The sequence below is a fragment of the Coregonus clupeaformis genome, chromosome 34, assembly GCF_020615455.1.
Source record: "Coregonus clupeaformis isolate EN_2021a chromosome 34, ASM2061545v1, whole genome shotgun sequence".
In the NCBI taxonomy this organism is placed as follows: Eukaryota; Metazoa; Chordata; class Actinopteri; order Salmoniformes; family Salmonidae; genus Coregonus; species Coregonus clupeaformis.
In genome coordinates this window covers 45,594,236-45,604,471 of record NC_059225.1, presented here as the reverse complement: position 1 = coordinate 45,604,471, position 10,236 = coordinate 45,594,236, and the positions used below count along the sequence as shown (strand labels likewise).

The 10,236-nt window shown below is 41.0% G+C and overlaps 1 pseudogene; it reads left to right on the top strand.

Moving 5' to 3' along the window:
* Positions 1–3,469: 3,469 nt before the first annotated feature.
* Positions 3,470–8,884, top strand: LOC123482479 (annotated as a pseudogene).
* The last annotated feature ends 1,352 nt before the right edge of the window (positions 8,885–10,236 follow it).

Here is a 10,236-nt window from a genome sequence, read left to right as displayed (position 1 = left end):
CATCTAGTTTGTGCATGACACAAGTAATTTTTCCAACAATTGTTTACAGACAGATTATTTCACTTATAATTCACTGTATCACAATTCCAGTGGGTCAGAAGTTTACATACACTAAGTTGACTGTGCCTTTAAACAGCTTGGAAAATTCCAGAAAATGATGTCATGGCTTTAGAAGCTTCTGATAGGCTAAGTGACATCATTTTAGTCAATTGGAGATGTCCCTGTGGATGTATTTCAAGGCCTACCTTCAAACTCAGTTCCTCTTTGCTTGACATCATGGGAAAATCATAAGAAATCAGCCAAGAACCTCAGAAAAATAATTGTACACCTCCACAAGTCTGGTTGATCCTTGGGAGAAATTTCAGAATGCCTGAAGATACTGCACTTCATCTGTACAAACAATAGTACGCAAGTATAAACACCATGGGACCACGCAAACCGTCATACCACTCAGGAAGGAGACGTGTTCTGTCTCCTAGAGATGAACGTACTTTGGTGCGAAAAGTGCAAATCAATCCCAGAACAACAGCAAAGGACCTTGTAAAGATGCTGGAGGAAACAGGTACAAAAGTAACTATATCCACAGTAAAGCCACTGCTCCAAAGAACCGCCATAAAAAAACAGACTACGGTTTGAAACTGCACATGGGGACAATGATCTTACTTTTTTGGAGAAATGTCCTCTGGTCTGATGAAACAAAAATAGAACTGTTTGGCCATACTGACCATTGTTATGTTTGGAAGAAAAAGGGGATAGCTTGCATGCCGAAGAACACCATCCCAAACGTGAAGCACTGGGATGGCAGCATCATGCTTTGGGTGTGCTTTGCTGCAGGAGGGACTGGTGCACTTCACAAAATAGATGGCATCATGAGGAAGGAAGATTATGTGGATATATTGAAGCAACATCTCAAGACATCAGTCAGGAAGTTAAAGCTTGGTCGCAAATGGGTCTTCCAAATGGACAATGACATTAAACATTTTTAGTCATTTAGCAGACGCTCTTATCCAGAGCGATTTTCAGGAGCAATTAGGGTTAAGTGCCTTGCTCAAGGGCACATCGACAGATTTTTCACCTAGTCGGCTCGGGGATTAGAACCAGCGACCTTTCGGTTACTGGCACAACACTCTTATCCACTAAGCTACCTGCCGCCCCAAGTTGTGGCAAAATGGCTTAAGGACAACAAAGCCAAGGTATTGAGTGCCCATCAAAGCTCTGACCTCGATCCTTTAGAAAATGTGTGGGCAGAACTGAAAAGCGATGTGCGAGCAGAGGCCTACAAACCTGATTCAGTTACACCAGCTCTGTCAGGAGGAATGGGCCAAAATTCACCCAACTTATTGTGGGAAGCTTGTGGAAGGCTACCGAAACGTTTGACCCTAGTTAAACAATTTAAAGGCAATGCTAAATCACTAATTAAGTGTATGTAAACTTCTGACCCACTGGGAATGTGATGAAATAAATAAAAGCTGAAATAAATCATTCTCTCTACTATTATTCTGACATTTCACATTCTTAAAATAAAGTGGCGATCCTTACTGACCTAAGACAGGGAATTTTTACTAGGATTAAATGTCAGGAATTGTGAAAAACTGAGTTTAAATGTATTTGGCTAAGGTGCTATGTAAACTTCTGACTTCAACTGTAGATTTTCTATTGTGTTATTGACCTGTACATTTTGTTTATTCCATATGTAACTGTGTTGTTGTTGTTTTTATCGCAGACTGCTTTGCTTTATCTTGGCCAGGCCGCAGTTGTAAATGAGAACTTGTTCTCAACTGGCTTACCTGGTTAAATAAAGGTGAAGAAAAAAAAACACCTGTGTGTTTGATCAGTTTCTTTCTGAAAATATTTAGCGAACTCCAGGACAGTACCTACTGCAAGGGGCTACAGAGGCACACAAGTAGCCTACTAGACTGGGCATGGCCTAAGCTCATAAAGTCAGCGCTACTGAAGCAAAATTGAAGCGGGCGAGAAGGCTGACGCTCCAGTGATGCACCAGCCTTTGGGAAACTCGCTCAGCGCTCAGTCAAATTGGGCACGCTCTGGTGACCATACGCAGGCATACGCTGTATGCCCACCTATTTCTCTACAGATAGACTATACTCACTAATTACCATTGAGATTGAGAATAATTGAATGATTGAACAAATGAACTATCCATCCTAATTCCTTTCATCTCTGCCATTATTAGGGGGGGGGGAAGGACCAGCTATAGTAGCTACCTACACCATATAGACCAGGAATGTCAAACTCATTCCAGTGGTGGCTGCTGGTTTTGGTTTCTCCCTTTCAATTAAGACCACACAACCAGGTGAGGGAGTTCCTTACTAATCAGTGACCTTAATTCCTCAATTAAGTACAAGGTAGGAGCGAAAACCCGCAGACACTCGGCCCTCCTTGGAATGAGGTTGACACTTAAAGACAATTGCTGAGTAAAAGTAAAAAAATACCCTAATAGAAAATGACTCAAGTAAAAGTGAAAGTCACCTAGTAAAATACTACTTGAGTAAAAATAGTAAAAGTATAAATCATTTCAAATTCCTTATATTAAGCAAAACAGACAGCACCATTTTCTTTTCTTTTTCAGACAGCCAGTGGTACACTCCAACACTCAGACATAATTTACAAAGGAAGCATGTGTGTTTAGTGAGTCAGCCAGTTCAGAGGCAGTAGGGATGACCAGGATGTTCTCTTGAGAAGTGCGTGAATTTGACCATTTTCCTGTCCTGCTAAGCATAAAAAATGTAACAAGTACTTTTGGGTGTCAGGGAAAATTGATGGAGCAAAAAGTAACAGTTAAGTACAGATACCCTAAAAACGACCTAAGTAGTACTTTAAAGTAGTTTTACTTAAGTATTTCACATCACTGCTGATAATTAATTCATAAACACCTGATGGCAGAGAGAGGGTGATGGTCAAAAACTTGGTAGCCTATGTAAACCGTGTCAGCTGGGGCTGAATAGTCTTGAACGATCCTTGGACAGTGTATACACAGATAGAGCGCGCGCGCACACTCCCTGTCTTGTCTGTCAGGAAAGCCATCAATCATTGAAGGCAGCTAGCTAGTTAGCTAGATAACTTACTAACGTTACTTGTTGGTGGCCCTTATTATAACTAACCTATAGAAGCTAGCTAGATGGAGCGATGGTCAGGTAACGTCAAATAGTCACATAGCTTTTACTTTGAAACCGTTAGAACACGTATCCTGTAGCAGACCCTCCTCTCTACGCCCACACTGTCTCTGTTCATTAATTCAATCTTCTAGACGACATTAGAAAAATGAATTCATGCAGTCGAAATTATTATCCGTCTTCGTTGTTTAAGGTCGGATATTGCTTAAAATAACCGTGCACGGATCAATCCGATCGGATTACTGTTTTTATACTGACCTGTTGGAATATAAAATGATGAATGGAAAGGAAAATGTTTTTTATGACATTGTGTACTGTACCTCTTCTTCACAAACTGTGTTTCAGGTGAGTCAAGGGTAATTAAAATATAGCCTACAATCCTAAAAGCTGTAGACTAGACAAATAGTATGGATAAATAAAATACTTATGCATATTGGCCTACTGCATTATTTAAAAGCCATAATGTCAAAATGTTTTGTTGCCAAATTCTTGGGACCAGCCTGGTTTACAGTACAGGCAATGTACCCTGTGACCCTCTTATGATAAAGGCCATGCTCTGTCCCTAATTATTTACCTTTCACTCAATGTCTAACATTACATGTAGTTAACTGATCTTGCTCTTCTTGTAGGGGAATATCCCAAGGCACAGAATGTTTCCTGGTTGTCGATCAACTTCAAAACACTGCTTATGTGGGATCCTGAACCTTTCAACTTTTCATACACCGTTGAATATTCTATGTAAGTAATTAATTTACATACGGATTACTGGTTTTTGCACTTACAGGAAGAGATAACAATGAAATATAAAAAATATGTTGCCTGTAATCACATTATTGTCACGAATTCAGCCGAGGCTGCTCCTCCTCCTTGCTCGGGCAGGCTTTGGCATTCGTCGTCACCGGAGTACTACCCGCATGGTGTTGTGCGTGAATGTTCGTTGTCATTGACATGCGAGTCGGTATTTTCTTCCCTGCGTGGAAGATATGTTTATTTACTTGTGACAAGTAAAGTACGTCGTTGACTAAGTTATGTGTCCTGCGCCTGACTCTGTCCTACCGATACACACTGACGCATGACAGTTATCGTGGGAGGTCTGCACTAACCTATTCCCAGAATCAGTCTCTGACCCTGAAGAGTCAGGGTGATGTGTTGGAAGGCAGTAGGAGGGCAGGACTGATGCGGTCAGACTACACTATTGATCTGCCAAAAGAGTTTTCAGAATTATACACAGAAAACGCCTAATTTGCATATTTCCCAGGGTTCATTTTCTTTTTGAGTAAATTGTAGAGTTAACACCCTTGACTGTATTTGTTAGTTGCTGAATTCATTCCATTTAAAGTCCTGTGGCTTTCAACAAGTGAGTTCCTAGGCGAATGTTATCATTAAAATTAAACTCTGTGACAATACATTACATACTGTATATCATAAGGCCTTACTTATTGGTCTAGTTGATGGCCCTTTTTTTACTCTTAACACAGTGGTGTTACAAAACTCCTGGTTAAAATGCCACATCAGGCCTGCAAGTCACGTTATGCTGGCTTGTAAAGTAATGTGGAATTGCTATTGCAATGCAGCCAGAGTTAGGACATCCACGTTAGATTTTTTTATTCACCTGCAACCTGCATTCAGAATTAATTGGCAGGGTTAGTAAACTTGATAAAAAAAAAACACTACTTAAACCATTTAAATGGGAACAACCATTTCAGTAATGGGTGCAATACATCTTACTAACTGATTGGATTAGTTTAGAAAAATGTGTTATTTATCTTTGTGTAGCATAAGATTAATCAATCAATCAATGTAGGCTACATGCAAAAACACAGATATTAAAAACAATCCTAAAAAATCTACCTGCAGTAGAGCATGCTGGGAAATATGAAAGAGATGGGTGTGGATTTGATGGGACTGTTTTAATGTCCACAGTGTAAAACAATAACTCTGGTTATTAACACCAATACTGGGGGTTCTTTTACACTACCGAGTGTTCTTTTACACCACTTTAACTCCTGAATCAACACTAGAAATGTTACTGAAAAATTCAACACTGGCCAATTTGCAGTGTACTGGCAAATAGATCAAGGGGTTTTGGAGCTGAAAAAAATAAAGAATACAAATCTTTGTTTTAGTGAAGTGCAATGTGTGTGATATGTGGTGCAGAGGCCTGCAAGTCAAAGATTAACATTTGGTACTTTTCTTATTGTTGAACCAAGATTCCAATCCAGACCCAATGAACGACCTAAATGCAACAAAAAAACATGTTTGAAGATAATAATAATCCTTTGACTGAAACCTACCATTATGTCTATTTCAGTGTTGGCCAGAACAGAGAGAGGAACGCTAACAGTATCAGAATGATGTTGTGACTCAAACATAAATATCTTCTTTATTTCAGAATTGGTCAGAACAGAGAGAAGAACCAACACTGTATCAGGACTATGGCGACAGAGTGTGACCTGTCCAACTCTCTCGGGGACCTGAAGGCCATATACTCCGCTGATGTCCTCTCAAAACCCCTACTTGGTGTGAACTCTGACCTCATAGAGTTCCCCCACACAAGGTCGGAGAGGTTCACCCCTTACAATGACAGTAGGTACCCCACCATACAATGACACATTTTCCGCATGCCCTGATACATGGCTGTTGACACCTGTGGTGCCATAGGAATCAACAGCCATGTATCAGGGCACATTTTCTGCATGCCAGTGTTGAAATGTTGGTCATTCCATAAATCACTGGGAGAAAGAAGACTTTCTTTGTTTTCTATTCCAACTGCATGCCAGTGTCACCAAGTGGCGCCAGGTGTGACAAGCAAGCATGTCAACCTCTCGTGTTATTTCCCTTCCAGCGCTTATAGGCAGACCTGAGTTCAAGATTGAGGTGAGCAAAGATAAGAAGAAGATCACCCTGTATGTAGAAGACCCTCCCACAGCCCTGTTCAATGAGCAGAACCAACAGAGAACCATCCGGGGATGTCTTTGCTGATGAGCTGCAGTACAAAGTCACCTTGGGAAAGCAACAAGCACGGGAAAGGTAAGCTCAAAGGGGAGGGTAATAAAATGGCAGCCCTACACTTTCCTAAAAGTACTGTAGGGCCTGGGGTCGAAGCAAATGACATAGAGGACATTTGTCAATGATGTAGGCTCCTTAAAGGAGCAAGTCAAGGAATTTAATTATGCTGAACAAAAATATAAAAGTAACATGTAAAGTGTTGGTCCCATGTTTGATGAGCTGAAATAAAAGATCCCATAAATGTTCCATACGCAAAAGCATATTTCTCTCAAATTTTTGTGCACACATTTCTTTACATCCCTGTTTGTTAGCATTTCTCCTTTGCCAAGATAACTCATCCATCTGACAGGAGTGGCATATCAAGAAGCTGATTATACAGCATGATCATTACACAGGTGCACCTTGTGCTGAGACAATAAATGGCCACTCTAAAATGTGAAGTTTTGTCACACAACGCAATGCCGCAGATGTCTCAAGTTTTGAGGGAGCATTAAATTGTCATGCTGACTGCAGGAATGTCCACGAGAGCTGTTGCCAGAGCTGTTGCCAGAGCTGTTTTAGAGAATTTGGTAGTGCACGTCCAACTGGCCTCACAACCGCAGACCACGTGTAACCACGCCAGTCCAGGACCTCCACATCCGGCTTCTTCACCTGTAGGATGATCTGAGATGAGCCACCCAGAGAGCTGATGAAACTGTGGGTTTGAACAACTGAAGAATTTCTGCACAAACTGTCAGAAACTGTCTCAAGGAACCTCATCTGCGTGCTCGTCGTCCTCACCAGAGTCTTGACCTGACTGCAGTTCGGTGTCGTAACCGACTTCAGAGGGCAAATGCTCACCTTCGATGGCCACTTGCATGCTGGAGAAGTGTGCTCTTCACGGATGAATCCCGGTTTCAACTGTACCGGGCAGATGGCGTTGTGTGGGCGAGTGGTTTGCTGATATCAACATTGTGAACAAGAGTGCCCCATGGTGGCGGTGGAGTTATGGTATGGGCATGTATAAGCTACGGACAACAAGCACAAATGTATTTTATCGATGGCAATTTGAATGCACAGAGATACGGTGACGAAATCCTGAGACCTATTGTCGTGCCATTCATCAGCCGCCATCGCCTCATGTTTCAGGATGATTTTGCACGGCCCCATGTCGCAAGGAGCTGTACAAAATTCCTGGGAGCTGAAAATGTCCCAGTTCTTTCATGGCCTGCATTCTCACCAGCCATGTCACTCATTGAGCATGTTTGGGATGCTCTGGATAGCCGTGGTCACGACAGCATGTTCCAGTTCCTGCCAATATCCACCAACTTCGCACAGACATTGAAGAGGAGTGGAACAACATCAACAGCCTGATCAACAGGCCACAGTCAACAGCCTGATCAACTCTATGCGAAGGAGATGTGTCATGCAGCATGAGGCAAATGATGGTCACACCAGATACTGACTGTTTTTTCTGATCCATGCCGCTACCTTTTTTTTAAGGTATCTGTGACCAACAGATGCATATCTGTATTCCCAGTCATGTGAAATCCATAGATAAGGACCTAATTAATTTATTTCAATTGACTGATTTCCTTAAATGAACTGTAACTCAGTAAAATCTTTGAAATTGTTGCATGTTGCGTTCATATTTTTGTTTTTGTTCAGTGTAAATTAAATGCATTAAGTGGATGATATGAGTTTGGCCAATCTTACTTCTGATTATATTGCATGGGAAATCTCTCTATGTGTGTTATGAATATATGATTGTTTTATGATAGTAAAACAGTAATGAACAAGTTATACAAATTAAATACATAAGAAAAGACATAATATAACCCCTTCTTTATGTAATTCTCCCTCTAGAAAACCAAAGATCTCTGCAAGCAGTGAGATAGAGCTAGAAGAGGGGGATGTAGATCCTGGGGTGAGTTACTGCTTCAACGTGCAGGCCTACATCCCCTCCCGCAGCACAGACAAACAGCTGGGAGAGCTCAGTCAAAGACAGTGCTCACCGGGCGACGGAAAGTATTTATTTGAAGGTAAGGATACTAGCAATGCCAAGGTCATGGGTTCAAGTCCCGCAGGGATCACATACAGCATACTAAAAAATGTATGCACTCACTGTCACTATACTGGAAGTGGCTTTGGATTAAAGCATCTGCTAAGTGGTATACGTATATATTATCGTGATAAATAGTACTACTGAGGTGTACTGTAGCAGGGTTGGTGTCTTTTATTCTCTAGTATACATTTCTGCCTCACGGGAAAGCCTTGATCTTTTTGACAAGTTGTGTTCATTAAGGACATTTGTTCCTGTTTTAATATATTCTGTAACTCGATAATTCATGTTGGCCATTATACATTCTTCTCCAGAGTATCGGATCGGAGTGATCACTGCGTTCATCCCAGTCTTTGGGGGGCCCTAAGCGAGATTCGGTTGTGGGGAAGCCTCCCACCTCGCGGCAAAACATTTTAGTGGAGACGGTAGAGAGAAGTTTTAAGTTAATTTCCTACAATTCTGCACATTTTGCCATATAGAAAATATATTCATGCTTTAAAGGTCTCAGTAGATAGTTTATATGTTTAAACTAAATTGTTTTGCATGAGCATTGTCTGGAGATCTTTAATATATATTAATACCAAACAGTTAGATGACAGAACATGATGTAAAATAATCAAACAAAAACTGTGGAATCTGGTCATATTATGGTACTCTGTTTGATTTTAATGGCATTTTCATAATAAAGTCTTATCATTAATTTGTGGTAATGTGTTTATCTTTGATATGAGACATTGTTGAAGAGTGGGGGCACTCCCTTTAAGAGTGTGCTCCTAATCTCAGCTCGTTACCTGTATAAAAGACACCTGGGATCCAGAAATCTTTCTGATTGAGAGGGGGTGTCAAATACTTATTTCCCTCATTAAAATGCAAATCAATTTATAACATTTTTGAGATGCGTTTTCTGGATTTCTTTGTTGTTATTCTGTCTCTCACTGTTCAAATAAACCTACCATTAAAATTATAGACTGATCATTTCTTTGTCAGTGGGCAAACATACAAAATCAGCAGGGGATCAAATACTTTTTTCCCTCACTGTATATATACAGTTGAAGTCGGATGTTTACATAAGAATGTGAAATGTCAGAATAATAGTAGAGAGAATGATTTATTTCAGCTTTTATTTATTTCATCACATTCCCATTGGGTCAGAAGTTTACATACACTCAATTAGTATTTGGTAGCATTGCCTTTAAATTGTTTAACTTGGGTTGAGGTCAGGGCTTTGTGATGGCCACTCCAATACCTTGACTTTGTTGTCCTTAAGCCATTTTGCCACAACTTTGGAAGTATGCTTGGGGTCATTGTCCATTTGGAAGATCATTTGCGACCAAGCTTTAACTTCCTGACTGATGTCTTCAGATGTTGCTTCAATATATCCACATCATTTTCCTTCCTCATGATGCCATCTATTTTGTGAAGTGCACCAGTCCCCTCCTGCAGCAAAGCACCCCCACAGCATGATGCTGCCACCCCTGTGCTTCACGGTTGGGATGGTGTTCTTCGACTTGCAAGCAACCCCCTTTTTCCTCCAAACATAACAATGGTCATTATGGCCCGAACAGTTCTATTTTTGTTTCATCAGACCAGAGGACATTTCTCCAAAAAGTACGATCTTTGTCCCCATGTGCAGTTGCAAACTGTAGTCTGGCTTTTATATGGCGGTTTTAGAGCAGTGGCTTCTTCCTTGCTGAGTGGCCTTTCAGGTTATGTCGATATAGGACTCGTTTTACTGTGGATATAGAGACTGTTGTACCTGTTTCCTCCAGCATCTTCACAAGGTCCTTTGCTGTTGTTCTGGGATAGATTTGCACTTTTTGCACCAAAGTACGTTAATCTCTAGGAGACAGAACGCGTCTACTTCATGAGCGGTATGACGGTTGCGTGGTCCCATGGTGTTTATACTTGCGTACTATTGTTTGTACAGATGAACGTGGTACCTTCAGACGTTTGGAAATTGCTCCCAAGGATGAACCAGACTTGTGGAGGTCTACCATTTTTCTGAGGTCTTAGCTGATTTCTTTTGATTTTCCCATGATGTCAAGCAAAGAG